Source organism: Bos javanicus, chromosome 13 (assembly GCF_032452875.1).
Source record: "Bos javanicus breed banteng chromosome 13, ARS-OSU_banteng_1.0, whole genome shotgun sequence".
Lineage (NCBI taxonomy): Eukaryota > Metazoa > Chordata > Mammalia > Artiodactyla > Bovidae > Bos > Bos javanicus.
In genome coordinates, this window is record NC_083880.1 from 52,668,468 (window position 1) to 52,674,467 (window position 6,000).

Genomic DNA, 6,000 nt, shown 5'->3' on the forward strand with positions numbered 1-6,000 from the left:
TTTCACTCAATTCCTTTTTCCTCTGCACAAGGGAAAATGGCAAGGGGGGAGAGATGTGTATGCAGCATATTTCAGTAGAAAAAGGTTTGTGTTTTAGGCAAAATGACTTTGTATTTCAGGACCATTTGCCCACAGGTGGCCCCCGCAAGGCCTACCTCTTCAGGGGGGCAGAGGGGGAGTTGGGATGGGAGGAGAATGGACAGAAATTGGAAGACAGCAGGGAAATGGAATGTGGACCTGACCAGCATCAACACAGTGTTACCCAGGGCTTGGACCCTCCATGAGGACAGGGCCTCATCCAGCCCCACTGGGATACTGTGCTCTTTCTCACAGTCGCTCCTGACACTCTGGAGGGATGGGAAGATTAGACAGGGAGGAGGGGGGGTGGGGAGAAGGGACAGTGGCCATGTGGCAGCTCCGGGGGCAGGAAGGAGTGTTGAGATGCTAGTGGTGCCTCCATAGCCTCTCTCTCTGCCCAGAGTCATAGCTCTGCTACACACCTTGCTCTTGGGTGTCCCCCCAACCCCATTATGGACTGCCTCACCAAGGGCTCAGGCCCCAAGTAGTGGGTGAGTAGTAGGTGCAAGAGGGAAGGGGTTGGCAGATGCAATGGGGTAGATCCTGGGGCCAGATCCCCTATGCTCCATGTGTCAGCATGGGGTCAGGACAAGTCCTTCTCCTGGGAATGAGGAGGGGGATCTCTCCCAACACCCTCCCCCAAGAAGTCCATTGCCTCCTGAGTCTCTGCTTCCTCACCTACAAGCAGGGCCCTGCCTGGGACGCAAGGAGGAGAAAACGTACCATAACCACATGTCTCCTGACCTGAAGTGCAGGGTGCCTGACCCCTGGGTGTGGCTCAAGCTCCCCTGATGGCACTGGAGGGTTTTCCACCTGTGACTTCAGCTCTTCCTGGAGCAGGTTGTCCCCTCTGCGCAAAACCCTCACTGGCCCACGGAGGAGCTGTGTCCACATTTCAGATGGGAAGGTGACCCACTGCTGCTGGCACTTTGTGAGGGTAAGAGCTTGTTCTCTGGAGTCAGGTTGCCTGGGTGTGAGCTCTGGCTTCACTCCCTACCGGCTGCCTGGAATGGCATCCCGACCCCACAAGCTGGTGAATGTTCACTGATCTTTGAGGCTCAACTCAGTATCACTCACTCTCAGAGCTGAGGGCAGGCCCTCTCTAGCAGCCCTTGCCCTCCTCCCCAATTGAACTATTATACCTGCCTTGGGAGAGCTCCTTACAGTGAGTCGGGGGGAAGGCAGGAAGCAGGAGGATGGAAGAGAAGGTTGAGTGGATGGCTGGACTTTCAGCTCCCCAGGATACCTCACCCCTTCTCACCTGTGCCCAGAGAGCCGCTCCTTGCCCGCCCCCTCGTGCCACCTCCTCCTGTAAGAGATGGAACAGGTGTGAATGGCTGACCTCTGGAGAGCGCCCTTCCCCACTCTGCCCATCTCTCCGTGGGGACCCTTAGCAGGTTGATAGGGTCTCAGAGGGAACTGGGCTCCAACTGTTTAGCTCCACAAGCTCTAGGGCCCATCGTTCTGACATTTCTCTGGCACCCTGGAAACTTGTGAGGTCAGAACATCTCCACAACCACAGAGAGAAAGAGAAATCTGTGGAGAGGATTGCTAAGGAAAGGTGACTGTTACCAAGGCAGGGGAGGCTGAATGAGCCCGGCGGGCACCGATGGCCTCTGTCACTCAACCTTAATGCAGGCACAGGCTGTTTTTAATCCCTCCAACAGCCCTTCAAAGAGGCTATGGCTGCCTTTGCTCATGGATGAGGCAGGGAGAGTTTGGATAACCAGACTGAGGTTGCTCAGCAAGCAAGTGGCAGGCCCTGCAACTCAAACCTGGGTCCTGCAAAACATCCCGTCTGCTTCCCTGTCCCCTGCTGCCCAGGAAACCTGGGAGGGGGCTCTGCAGAGATGAGGATAAACTCACCTTCCTCCCCTTGGCCCTTTAGCTGATGGCTCATGGTCCGCAGGGCTCTGTCGGCCCCCAGGCCAGCTCACAAGTCTCGCTCGTCCACGGACAGCTTCAGCCTGGGATGTTTTGGGGCTCTCATGGTGGTTGGCTTCCTTTCCTGGTAGCCAAAGCTCCTTGGCTTGTTTGAGATTGAACGTGGAGGTGGGTGAAGTTTGGGAGACAGGTGGGGCAGGAGGCGGTGAGTTCCCAGCCCTTCAATCCGGCTGCACAGTCCTCTGCTCAGGTTTCTCTGCAGAGGCGCTGCGGTCTCGGGTTACAGGCATCACTTACACACGAAGGGGCCCTGAAGGGGCCAGAAGCTGCTGGCTCATTTCCCGACAGTGATGCCACTTTTACTCCAGCCAGGGGAGGTGCGAGGAGCTTCCCAGGGCTCTTTCCCTCCATCTTGGGTCCCTGGTTGGGGCAGGCACTGGGGAAATGATAGGATATTTGTGAAAGTTATCACCAGGACTTTTACTTAAAACACAAACTCCCAGGGTACCAATGGACATTCAGATTAGTCTGCATCTGAATCCTGATAAGGAAGCCCTGAGCCCACTCTGAGGAACTGTTTCTGTTTGCACCATCTGCTCACTTGCTCGCCAGCTCTTCCCACTGCTGCCTGGCTTCAAAAAGGGCAGATTTGGCTGGGTTGGAAACCACCTTTCAGGGTGCCTCTGAAAGGTGATCACAGTCCTCAGCATTCTCTGTTCTTAACCTGGGGTCCCTGGCACTCCAAGATTCATGAATGGAATTTTGTGGGTCTGAGAACAGGAATAGGGGAAAACATTGTATCTTCATTTTTCCTTGCCTTAAACCAAAATTTAGCATTTCCCCCCCAAAAAGTGTGATTTTGTCCCCAATAGGAGTCACAAATATTTTCTTTTCTTTTTAAATTGAAGTATAGTTGATATACACTATTATATGAATCATAAGTGTGCAGTACAGTGATCCACAATTTTAAAGGTTATGCTCCACTTATGGTTATTATAAAATATTGGCTATATTTCCTATATTGTAGAATATATCCTTGTAGCTCATTTCATGGAGAAGGCAATGGCACCCCACTCCAGTACTCTTGCCTGGAAAATCCCATGGATGGAGGAGCCTGATGGGCTGCAGTCCATGGGGTCGCTAAGAGTCGAACACGACTGAGCGACTTCCCTTTCACTTTTCACTTTCATGCATTGGAGAAGGAAATGGCAACCCACTCCATTGTTCTTGCCTGGAGAATCCCAGGGACGGCGGAGCCTGGTGGCTGCCATCTGTGGGATCACACAGAGTCGGACACGACTGAAGTGACTTAACAGCAGCTTATTTCATACATAATAGTTTGTACAGCTTAATCCTCTTCCCCTATGTCGTCCCTCCCCCGATTCATCTCTTCACAGGTAACCACTAATTTGGTCTCTACATCTGTGAGTCTGTTTCTTTTGTTATATTCACATTTGTTGTGTTTTGCAGATTCCACATATAAGTGATATCATATATCTGACTTATATATGATATCTCTGTTTGTCTTAATTCACTTAGCATGAAAGAAAGGCGAAGGTTGTGTCTGACTCTTTGTGATCCCACGGACTGTAGTCCATCAGTCACCTCTGTCTATGGAATTCTCCGGTCAAGAATACTGGAATAGGTAGCCATTCCCTTTTCCAGGGGATCTTTCTGACCCAAGGATCAAACCCAGTTCTTCCACTTTGCAGGCAGATTCTTCACTGTCTGAGCTACCAGGGATGCCCTCCACTTAGCATAATACCCTCCAAGTCCATCTATGTTGCTACAAATGGCAAGATTTTATTCTTTTTTATGATTGAGAAGTATTCCGTTGTGTATATAGACCACATCCTCTTTATCGATTCATCTGTTGATGGACACTTAGGTTGCTTCTACATCTTGGAAACTGTAAATAATGCTGTGATGGACATTGGGGTGCATGTATCTTTTTGAATTAGTGTTTTTGGTTTTTTAAAGATAAAACCCAGGAATAGAATTTCTGGGTTATATGGTAGTTTTTTAAAAAACCTCCATACTGTTTTCCACAAAGGCTGCACAAATTCACATTCTTACTACAGTGTATGAAGGTTCCCTTTCCTCCACATCCTTGCCAACATTTGTGTTCTTTTTGATGATACCCATTCTGATAGGTGTGGCGATATTTCCTGATTGTTTTGATTTGCATTTCCCTGAGGATGAGCATCTTTTCCTGTGCCTGTTAACCATCTCCATGTCCTCTTTGGAAAAATGTCTATTCAAGTCTTCTGCCCATTTTTTAATTGAGTTATTTGTCTTTTTATTGTTGTTGAGCTGTATGAGCTATTCATATATTTTAGATATTAACCTCTTGTCAGTCATATCGTTTGGAAATACCTTTTCCATTTCTGTAGATTGTCTTTTCATTTGTTGACGATTTCCATCATTGTGCAAAAGTTTTAAGTTTAATTAGGTCCCATTTGTTTAGTTTTTCTTTTATTTCCTCTACTTTAAGAGATAGATCTAAAAAAATATTGCAATGATTTATGTCAGAGTGTTCTGCCTATGTTTTCCACTAGGAGTTTTATGGTTTCTGATCTTACATTTAGATCTTTAATCCATTTTGAGTTTATTTTTGTGTGTGGTGTGAGAGTATATTCTAATTGCATTCTTTTACATGTAGCTGTTCAGTTTTCCCAGCACCACTTTGAGAAATAAAATGTTTCCTGTCATGTCAATAAACAAACAATGTCACAGTCAGAAGTGATTGCAGCCCTCCAACGTGAGCCATTGAGTACTGTGGGAACTCAGGAAAGAAAGAATTCCTGCCATCTAGCTGCCGTCAGACTGCAGCCATTCCCAATGTGAGCCCTGGGGAAACTCAAAATAAGAAAACACAGGATACTGGCCCCAGATAGCTTAGGTGCATAGCAAAGGAATGATTTCCTGAGCCCAGACTCTTGTATCTTCTCATATTCAGAAAAGCACTAAATTCCTTAACTTGAGATATCTGGTTTTCTTTAATTAATGATAATAATTTGATGTTCAGACTACCTGCCCTTGGTTGCAAAACTTCTATATATTTTGGGTCCCCTCCTTTGCTCCTTGGAGCAGTTCTCTCAGGGTTACTTGCTGCTCCTGGGATTGAACATCTCAGTGTGTCTGCTGAATAAAACAGAACTCTCAACTTTTAGGTCATGCATATTTTTTCAGTCAACAACTTATTGATGAGACTGTCTTTTCTTTATTGTACATTCTTGCCTCCTTTGTTGTATATTTTTGCCTCCTTTGTTGACCATGAGTGTGTGGATTTATTTCTGGATGGAGTCACAGATATTTTCACATCATACCTTCCAGGGCCCAAGAGTAGGCTTTTGTCTAACACTCAGAAATGAATTGTCTGAGGAGACACATGTGCTGACAAAACAAGACAGATGAGGCGTCCCTTATTGGGAAGGGGTGCCTTGGCAGACAGCAGGGGTGTTAGGGAACCCAGGAAGACTGCTCTGCCATGGGGTTCACAGTCTCAGATTTTATGGTGACAGGATTAGTTTCTGGGTTGTCTTCGGCCAGTCATTCTGACTTAGGGTCCTTCCTGGTGGTACATGCATTTCAGCGAGGATGATTCTGGGAGGTGGTAGGACACATGGCGTCTCCTTTTGACCTTTCTTGAATTCTTCCAGTTGGTGGTGGCTTATTAGTTCTGTGTTCCTTACCAGGCTTCCTGTTGTAAAATAACTCAGACAGATGGTTACTATGATGCCCAGCCAAAGTGGACAGTTTCAGTCACTGTTTCTTCTAACAACTCTAAAGCTGTTGGAGATCTCTCAAAATATCATTTATGTTTATCACCACTTTGAAATTATGATAGTTTTATATTTGCCACTAGATCTTGCTGCTTAATTTTGAGGAAACACATATGTCACTGTTGACAGATTTTTAAAATTATTTCAACGCCAATTTCAGGATCATTAGTCTCCTTTGTAATCCTAGTACTTTATCACATGGAATTAAAATCAATGTTCTGAGAAGGGTAGTCTATATATCTCACCAGGATTC